Below are 11,217 nucleotides of genomic sequence, written 5' to 3' on the forward strand. Positions count from 1 at the left end.
ACATGGTTCACTGTAGATAGAGATTTAGTATTTTTTAGAATGACCTTTAAACATTTTTCTTTTCTAATAGTCAGGTTTATTGAACGTTCTTTTTCTTCTTTTGGCAATGCGTCACAATATATAAGTACTGGGATGATAAAAAAAATACATCACAAGGAGGAAAGTGTAAATACTAACTGATTCATATACTTAATGGTAAATATTTTTGTCAAACTCAGAAGAAATTGCCTCAGGGTGATAAAAAAGAGTCTCTTGAATATGGTAGCATTTTGTATAGCTTTAGGATATTTATTTTTTACATTCCAGCTACAGTAGCAATTTGTCTAATATAATGAAAATTTGGGGGTCATATATAACCCATTTTTAATTTTTTTCCTTATGTTGCTCCTGTTTTATTTTGGTTTTGTTTTCTTCTGTTAAATGCAGCACTGAGGCTCTGTATATAAGTCATTATTATGTTGTTACTGCAAAATAATTCCCATAGTAGAAGAAATCCTTCATAGTTTTAGGAGATAAGTAAATGTATTAAAAAAATACAAGTCCCCATTCTGCAAATGCAAAATTTTAGTAAGTGGCCATGTACAAACAAACTACTTAAAGCGTGTTTAGTTGTAAACATGTAGAAGTGCCTCACCCTTGACCCATGGCAGTATTCCCTACATTCACTAGGAGTGCTTCTACTCAGACAAAAACCATTCAGAAACTGTAGATGAGTGCTTAACTTATGAATTATAAGGAAAATACAAGACTTTAATTTCTGGAGGAGTTTTCATTTTTTAATAACATTTTTATTTCTTATGAAGTTTAATTTTTATAAATCTCAGAATTTAAAAATAATGTGAGATTGGTATTGAATTGAAATACCATGAAGTGATGTAAAATACCAATCTACATATTTGTCTGTCACCCATCATCTTTCCTTTATACAAGGCATTGTGTGAGGTTTATAATGATATGACAGCAATTAAGACTTTTGCCAACCACTGGTAGTCAATAAATCCTCTAAAGATAAATTTTTATTGAGAAATGAAAAATATTAAGGTTACTATAATAATGTATGGGAATTACTTAGGACGGTTTCTATAATACAACAACTCCTCTATTATTACTGCTACTACTATTTACTAACTGCTACTCCTTTCAATATCTGAAATGTACTGGGGTTTGGCAGAAGTGTATATAGTATACACCAAATACAAAGATATTTTTAAATCAAATGTTCCTTTCAATAAGCCATACCCATCATTTAATGCTTAAAATTTTCTTCTTGATGAATTTTGCATGCTCTTCTCTGATAATCAGAATGACTGATCTGAAGACAACAATATGCAGTATAAGAACCGTTGTTGAATTCCTACCATCTTGTATGGTGAAGCTCTGCATCATTTCCAGTTTTTTTTATTACTTGTTACTGTCTTTGATTGTTTGATCAATCTTACATTCTTACATCTATCTGGTGTACTGAGCAACTTCGTTGAAGATAACAGTATGCAATGTAGCAGCCATTGTTAATCCCTATCATTGTGCTTTGAGGTCATGTATGGTTTTTGTTGTTTCTGTGTTGTTTTGTTTTTGTCTTCATTGTTGTTTTGTTAGTTTTTTTCTCTTTAAAATAAAAATAATAAATCAAATGTAACAATTAAGGCATTCCTAATATAAAAACATATCTATTAGAAAAAATTGAAATTATTATCTGTATGTTATTATTTAAACCTAGTATTCTAAAAGTGAGTCTAATTTAATTGGTTTTTGATCACAGTGCAAAATGAAGTTTTTTCATTTTTCCACATGTGCGAATCTAGCTTTCTGAATACCATTTACTGGTGACATAACCTTTCCCCATGTGTGGTGTTGGAATCTTCACTGAAAATCAATTGATCGTCACTGTGTGGATTTATTTTGGAGCTGTCAACTGTGCTCAGCTGGTTCATGTGTCTGTTTTTATGGCACAATACTATGCTGTTTGAATTACTACAACTTTGAGTCAGATTATGAAATCCAGTTGTGTGACATTTCAAAATTGTTGTTTCTGCTCAAAATGTATTTACCTATTTGTTGTCTTTTGTGGCTTCACATAAATTTTAGGATATTTCTATTTCTGTCCAAAATACCAGTGTGATTTTGACAGTACTTCATTAAATCTGGAGGTAGTGGTGTGTAATATATACATTTTCACAACATGAAATCCTCCAATCCATGGGCATGTTTGGCTAACAGGTATATAAAAGTGCTCAATACCATAATATACGTACACAGCAAAGGAGTATTTAGCCTTAAAAAAGAAAAAAAATCCTGCCAAAATTGACAGTTATAGGTGAGTGTAGAATATATAATGTTAAAGAAAGTAATCCTGACACAGAAAGAAATATATTTATTGTCTCATTATACATGGAATATGAAAAAGTCAAGCTCAAAGAATTAAACTGGTGTGTATCAGAAGCTGTGGATGGAAAGGTTAGGAAGATGCTTGTTTACCTATTACCTCTGTAATCTCTGGCTTCTTCCACACTACAAGGTAGTGTTGTATAGCAAAAACAAAGACTTTTGATCTATAAAACCTTAAAAATATTTACTATCTATTCATTTGCCAGGAATGTTTGCCAATTTCCATTTACTATTCATCTGATAAAATAACTTTCACTGAATGTATACAACATGCTTTCCTTTAAAATTAAATTATATATGTATGATCATTATGTAACGTGTAAGTATGACAACACACAAAAATATACAACAAAAATCTAGCAATATGTATCTTGAATTATCTTGTGTAGCAATAGGTCAATGAATTAATAACACTGAGTAAACTGCTACAGTTCTTTAAAAGATGTTTCAATATTTTGTATTTACTTAATATAATTATGCATTTATGTATGTACTTTTTATGATGTAGTTTGTCAATATACAATCTTTGAGACAATTTTATCCTCAGAATGAGATTCTGTGTATTCTTGCATGGAACTCTTTCTGTCTCTGTGTTTGTCTGTTGATTTCTTAAGAAAGAAAATAGAATTTGAGAAATATGAAGTGATCTAGGTGTGTAATCTTAGATTTTTAGTAGACTGTATTTCCAAGAGCAGGTTCAGAGAGAAAAAAAATAAAGAAGTGGCAGGTGGGAGAATTCCCCTGTAATTCCTGGCCCCACAGCCTCATAGCTTCTCTCACTATCAATATCAATGTCAAATCAATGTATTTGTTACAATCAATGGTTTTATGTTGAAGTATCACTATCAACCAAAGCCAGTGTTTTACATTAGAGTTCTCTCTCGGGCTTGTGCATTGTTTGGGTTTTAACAAATGTGCAGTGACATGTATTACATGCCCCTAAAAAAATCTAGTCTTTATTATTCATCTTTCTCTCTCCCTGAAGCCCTGGGAACCTCTGATCCTTCAACTTTCTTCATAGATTGTTTTCTGAACTGTCACAGAGTTGGAGTTATATAGTAGGAAGCTTTTCAGATTAGCATCTTTCACTTACAAGTATCACTTTCTTCTTCCATGGCTCCATACAGTATTTTAGCATTAATTAGTATTCCACTGTCTGATGTAGCACAGTTTCATTTATCGATTCACTCTCTGAAGGGCAACAGAGTTGCTCCCGAGTTTGATAATTCTGAATAGAGTTTCCCTAAAAATCCGTGCGCAGGTTTTGGGAAAATGCCAAAAAAGCAGGGTTGCTAGGTTGTATGGTAAGTGTCTGTGCTTTATATAGCATTCATCTCTTTCCCAATGTAGCTGTAGCATTTTACATTTCAACAAGCAGTGAATGGACTCCAATTCCTCTGCATTCTTTCTGGGATTTAGGGGGAAGTGTATTAGATTTGGGAGGTTTTTCAAACATCTAGAGCAGTACCTCCTTTTTGCTTTAATTAACAATTACATAATGATATATATTTCACATCTTTTTATGTTTATTTTCTCTTTCGATGAAGTGTCTACTCAGTTCTTTGTCCTCTATTTTAATATAGAATTTTAAAATTTTTTCATCTATACTTTCCAGCATTAGTTCTTAATAAGCATTTCTATAATTTCATATTAATTAGTTCATACTTTTTAGATATCTTTAATTTCCAGGATGGTACATTGTAAAATCTAAATGTTCAGCAAGGAAATGTGTCCTGATAGTCCCTTAAAGGGCCTGTTAAACTATTAATTTTATACCTTTATTCTTTCTTCAGTATAAATGTATAGGGACACAGTTTTCTCTAAAATCTGCTTTCACTAAACCCCTGAAATTTGGTAAAGTTTTTCATTATTATTCATTTCAAAATAATTTCTTTTTGGAGTCCTCATGCTCATTAGGCAACAGTCAACTCCACCTGACCCTGGCTATTGTCTCTTGTCTTTATTTTCTAAATCTTCTTGCCATTTTCTCCCAGGGACTACCAAGAGATCACAGACTCACACAGTGAAGCCCTGTGTTGACTCCATCATTGTGACACCAGTGTCTGGTGATGCCGGTAGGAGTGGTCCTCTTCTCCAGGCACAGCTCATGTGCTGCTTGCTGGAACCCGTTCCATCAAGGCAAGCATGGAAGGGTTTCCCTAAGTAGAACCAAGACAGAGGAGGAATCCTTTTTGTTCAACATCAGCCATCTGATCCCCTTGCAGCTACGCTAGAGAACAAAGAGAATTATCCTCTCAAGCAACATTCCCTTCCTGTGTACATTTTCACATTTGTTGGATGCACAACTACTGAATGCCCAGAACCAGAAAGGAGGCCCCTCACAGGCCATGGACAGAGTGAGGTCCTCAGGACTGCCTAAAGGGGTTCATTCTCCTTCTCCCAGCATTGCCTGTTGGTCTATATTTTGTTTCTGTCCAGAATGACAGGACCCAAGACTGAGGTGCCACAGATGAAAAGAAAAGCAAGAGAAAAAAGAAAAACAAGAGAGGCAAAAAAAGACTGCTTTTTGGGTGGAGGTACCAGGAATAAAACTCAGGACCTCGCACTTGCCAGGCAGGTGCTGTGCCACTGAGCTATGTCCCCAGCCTCAAAATAATTTGTAATGTTACATTTAAAACTGTAAATCACTGTACACACAAATACATGTAAATCCTAATGCTATAGTTTGTATGTAATTACTAACCAAAGTGGACACATGCATTCACATATCTTATAATTTTATAATCTATTTATGTTCTCATTTGGTACCTAGCATTGATGTCCATAGGATATTTTGTCCAACCATTTAATCTTTACATTAACAGAAGACTAGTACCTGAAACTTGCCTGTTTAAGTATACTTTGTGCTATAAGCCAAATTAAATAAAATAAGTTTTATTTTGCCCGTAATACTCTATTTTAGTTTTTTTCTGTGCAGTATTCTAATCTTCATGTCAGCAGGTCTATATGCTTGTATTAGGGTTAAGGTGACTACAGGCAGTGAGATTAAGTAATTTCTTTAAAGTTCATAAATCGTGAGTGGTACAACTGGAACTCAGGCTTAGGAAGTATTAAGTCAGCATTTACAGTTATAATCTTCTCTCTTTTGAGATTTTCTTAAGTGTGCTTAGGAAAGACATTAGCAATGTGAAGTGCAGTAGATACTGGTAGTTTACTTGCAAAAAATTGATTTTATAACAGGGAGAATAATGATAAATCTGGATATACAATAATATATGTAGTTTGTGGCACAATGATAACAATACATTTGTTCATTGCTGTGAACGTAAGACCCAGCTGTGTAGTTTTGAGTAGTTAGTCCTACACTTTGTGGATGGTTTCTCAGGATGCTCCATCAGGGGCATTGTCATTTTCATTGTCGTGTTACCATTCTATGATCACAGTCATGGCATGTGCGTCCTGCTAGCTCCATACAGGTCTGTGCTGTCAGATGCTAAGTGGAGTCTTTGTGTGCATCAATCCACAAGTAAAGCTGTGTGCTTTCTTAGCAATTTGCATAGCAGAATACATTACTTAAATCAGAAAAGAATGAAGAAGAAGGACATTACAATATGAACAGTGTGTTAAACATTTCCCAATATGTTCTGCTACCAAACCTGGAGGCTAAAAGGCCTAGACAAGTGGCCACGAGTGCATCCTGTTGTGTCAGTGTCGAAGCAGCGGTAGATCTTCCACTCAAAACAATTTCATTTGCCTTAGTCAAAAGCAATGATTGCATTAAAATAAAGAAATAGCAATGAGCCAGTGTCCACTACTGATCATCGCTTGCCCTCTGCTTTGTCATGCTCAAACTTTAGTAGGTTTCTCCCCGCTTCCCCATCAGTCGGCAATCTCTGCTCGCTCCTAAGTTTGAACAAGTTCTTCCACTGATCCACTTTTCCTGGGCGCTGGCTCTCCTCAGGGCAGTGCTTTTCTTGTCCAGAGAGGCTGATCGTTCCTCTGGGCTTTCCTACTTCCCTTTACACTTCTCACTGAGTCTTCGCTTGCCTTTCCTTATTCTTTTTAAGGCCTTTTACTCTTTCCTTCTGAGACAGTCTTGCAAATTTCTAAAGTGGGAACATTCCAGAATCTTGATTGCCTGTCTTCTGAATAAAACGTTTCTTCATCCAACTCCAGGTTTGGTTTTATTTGATAGTATAAATCCTTTCTCTATTCTTTCTGTGTAAGAATGTGAGGACCAGCTGCCCCAAGACATATCAAGCAATACCTGCCACTGGTTACTTTTCTAAGACTTTGAGCCTCCTGTAGAGTCTAATATAAAATTTGAAAAAGAATAGCTCACATGCTAACATAAGACTTTTCAATACTGCAATAGCAAATATTGGTATTTATTATGTTTTATTTTCTGCCGAAAGCATGTTTCCTCCTAACAGACTTGTTCATTCAACAATCTGTATGTTCACACTGATATTTATTTTTTGTGAATGTGGACACAAAAGAAGGTTGTAAATTTATTTTACCTCAAGCTAGAATTGTGTCTTCTTGCATTATTCACATTTGATACAATTGAACTAGACTAACACTGAAACAAACAAACAAGAAGCAAATATTCTCTTTGTAACTTATGAAGGAAACACAAACATTTCTCTCAGTACTTTGTTTTGTTAGTTGAGGTGAATGCTATCTGTTAGGGTAATTAGCCACATAGATTTTTTTCCCACTGGGATGAATATGAAAAACTTCATCTAAGGAACACAATTACTTTTAGGGCACCTCATAGAACCAGACTAACTCTTACAACCCATTATTACCTGCTTACAAAAGTTACAGAATTTCTGTTTACTGGAATATAGTTGAAGCATTCAGAACACATGATATTAAAAATATACCTCACCAGTGAAGCAACAGTCACAAAATTCAGTGTAAAACAAAATAAAACAAGACATATTAAAATTGAAGTTTATATTTATACCTGAAGCATATTTCTCTTATTCTTTTCACATTAAAGCTATGGATTTTATTCTCCCTGTCTGGAGAAGCTGTATGTATGGCCAAAGCATAATCATCACACCATTATAAAACTATGTTTAGATACTAGTTTTGATATCAGTGGCCACATCCTCCGTGTCTCGTGGTTTATCATTTTGTTCAAAACACTATTTATTCTGGGAATGTGAACAAGTTATATCTATATAAATGACACTTAGCTGCAACTCCACCAGAATGTATTATTTTCTCCTTTTTACATGCTTCTCCATAAGCATGTTTCCTGAGGACATGTGTCTGATTTGCTGTCATATCATTATAACCCTCATACAACGCCTTGTGTAAAGGAAAGATGATAGATGACAGACAAATATGTAGATTGATATTTTACATCATTTCGTGGTATTTCAATTTAGTACTGAACCCAGACAGCATTTTTTAACAGTCCATGGAGACCATTACTTAGAACGATCTCAGAGGGCAATGCTTTGTTGTAGGTATCCTTGAATTCTTAACAATATTTTGATTTTCTTTTTCTGCATGGCTTCACGAATCATATAACTTATTCTGAGCACATTAAATTGTATTTACTGATCACAGTTTTGCTGGAAACCCACTCTTGTGGAAGAATTCCCAGCATTTTCATGTTCATGTTTACAAAATCATAAGCCAAAACAGACTCTGGAACTCAGTCCTACATTTGCAAATTTCCAGCATGTCTACTCCCAGTTGCCTAATTGGACTCCTGAAAGACTCACTAAATGCTTCATGTCTTTCAGCATACTTTTTATATTCCTATTATTACCTGTCTGCAATGTCATTTAACCCACTCGTATGTGCTCAAATCTGTGAATTCTACTTCTAAATGACATTCTGTGTATTCTTTATCTTGAAGTGCCATCTCCTTACTCCCAATATCCCAATACATCGAATCACTGCACATTCATTTCTGTTTTGCATTGGAATACCTGTTGATAATTTTATTCAGCACAAGGTTGTCTTAATGGAAGAAGCTTTGTTTCTTGTGCAGGTCACTGCTCTACTCAGCACCTCTCTTCTACTTTGACTTGAGGACCCAGGAAGTTTCCATCTTGCATCATTACATTATGTAAAATTAAAGTGACTTCAGTTTGTACCACAAAAGAAAGAGATGAAATATGATGCTTCTGAATAGTTTTAAAGGTCAAGCTTAGAAATAACATCTTTTATCTTTACTCGTTATTGATTGGTCAGTATTTGGACATTTAGCCTCTAGTTAACTGAAATATACGGTGGCAGATTTAGCTTTTCTGTATCTCAGGAAAAGGAAAATGTATGAGTAATTCACCGTATTGCCTCTGCCAAACTTGAAGTGACAGACTATACTTAATTCATTTTCTCTCTTCCACAGTGCATTGTACAAATCTTTGGATTGTGGGATTTGTGTCAACATTTGCTGAAGGGATGAGTCAATGTATCTACAGAGCTAAATTTCCTGAAAGATTTTGGAAATTTCATTATTTCTGTTTATCTAGCCAAAATCACAGTCTCTAACTCACCAATAGGGCTTCTCAAAAATCATTTTATTACTTCAATTCAGAAAGTTTCACGAAAAGACACTGAACAAAGAAAGGAAACAGAATACCGAAATTTTAATTTTTATCTGAGAAATTTTAATCTATATTTAGTATGTCAGTATTGTCCTATAGAAGCACTTTCCAGACTATTTTTGCATAGGAAAATACACAAAAAGAATAGATTAAACCAAGTAAAGCAAGTAGCATGTAAGTCATGGGCATAATTTATAGGGGATTAAAATATGATAAAATAGTAATTTATGAGACTCCATAGGCTAGATAAGGTAGATACACTATAAATATATTCTGAACATAGATATAAAGATATGACCAATAGATGTATTCATTGAAAAGTATACCTAACTCCCCATATATACTCTGAATATGTGACACACTTGAGACAATTCAAATATTGTTTTTAAAATCAATCACCCTGAAGTTCTTTCTGTACAAGAAACAATAATAAAGTTTGAGGTAGTTAATAGCACCAGGTGTGCATTTCCTTATGTCCCTCTGATACAGCAAGTGTCCATCAGTCTGAGGCACTTTCCATTATGCAGTCCCCATGCTCTGTCCTTGAACCCAGAGCTCAGGCAAAATACAAGCAGCGCAAGTTAATATGGGGGGGAAGTGAGTGTGTGTGTGTGACAGAGCGAGAGACAGAGACAGAGACAGAGAAAGAAACAGAGAGAGACAGAGAGAACACAGACAGAGAGACAGACAGACATGGCTGTTACATTCACCATGGCTCAGCTAGTGTGGTCCTTCTACCCCACTTGCAACCTATTCTGACCTCCCCATTCCTTTACTTCATTTTCTGTAATGCATATAGATTCATTAAACTGTGACATTTGAAAGTTTTAATTTTGTCTGTGAGTTGTTAGCTTGCTAGGGTTCCCATGACAAAATGCCATAGGTAAGTTATCACGAATAATAGAAATTTGTTTTAACACAATTCTGAAGCCTGGAAGTTCAAGATCAACATTTTCTGCAGATTTAGTTTATCCTGAGATCTCTCTCTTTGCCTTATAGATGGTTACCAGTTTGTAGTATTTTCACATTATCTTTTCTCTGTGTTCCTATTTTCAGTGTCTATCATGTCCTTTTTTTGTGAGGACTGCAGACATCTTGTGTTAGGGCTTATTCTAAATTCCTAACTTTAACTTAATTGGTATTTAAAACTATATCCTCAAATACATTCAAATTTTATGGTAGTGGGATGTAAAGCTTCAGTATATGAATTCTGGAAGTCACATTTCAGCCCATAAGCAATCTTTGTTCTGGGACTTCTTGACTGCTAAGGAATGCACTTGGAATCTATTTTGTGCAGTGGCGTGGATCTGTAGACCTCTATATTTATGGCATCTAGAACCAGCATTTAAGGAGTAGAGAGATTTTTCAGGCTTTTATATGTCACAGTTTAAAAATAATTTTTAAAAATTATAATCAGTCTGGAGATTTGGGTAACATTATTTTTGAATGTTAATTACAAAATCATATAATCAGGAAAAACTTGATAAAAGATTTTTGTATACATAACAGATTTTAGTGTTTGAATTATAAGGCTAAACCTAATTACTCACTTACAAAGGAAGAAAATATGTTTCTTGATTATAAATACTAAACTGTTTATCAGAATTATTTAGAACTATCGTGGACTAGATGAAGAATCTGACTACGTATTTTCTTCTTGATATTAAGTACCTTTCATAATAAATATCATAGAGTGGTATTTTAGTATTTTATGCAACATTTTAGAATTGACAATGAAAATCCATATATACCTGAAGCCAACAGGAAAGTGGCAGTTTTAAGAAGATAGCATTAATAGGATGATTTCTACTCCAAAAAGTCAAGAAATAAAATGAGGAAAATGTACTCTCTAATGTGAGCACGGCACCAATCAAAACGTAGTGTGAGTTTAGTGTTCTTTACTGAAGTTGAAAAAATATGAAGGAAGATAAATCAGAAAAAACAGTTCAACACATTAAAAATAAACAAGTTGCAGGGAAACAGCCCACACATTTTGACTCACAGCAAGTGCAAAGAGAAAGCCTCCACAGAGGACTCGTCAGTGTTTCCATCAATGAAAGGTCAGTGATTCAAACGTCCAGGTCAGTTAATTTTCAGGAAAGCTGCAGAACATGTTTGCGAGTCTGTGTTCTTGTGAGAGCCAAATGAGTCTGTCCTAAATCAGATGTGGTTTTTTTCTCTAGAATAATCCAAATGGAAATGTCTACTAAGGAAATTTATCAAACCATATTTGTAAATTTGAACATATATTTACATAATCAATGTAAAATGGGCTATATGTAATTGAACAATGGAA

The sequence above is a fragment of the Chinchilla lanigera genome, unplaced genomic scaffold (genome assembly GCF_000276665.1).
Source record: "Chinchilla lanigera isolate Chin_1 unplaced genomic scaffold, ChiLan1.0 scaffold00001, whole genome shotgun sequence".
Lineage (NCBI taxonomy): Eukaryota > Metazoa > Chordata > Mammalia > Rodentia > Chinchillidae > Chinchilla > Chinchilla lanigera.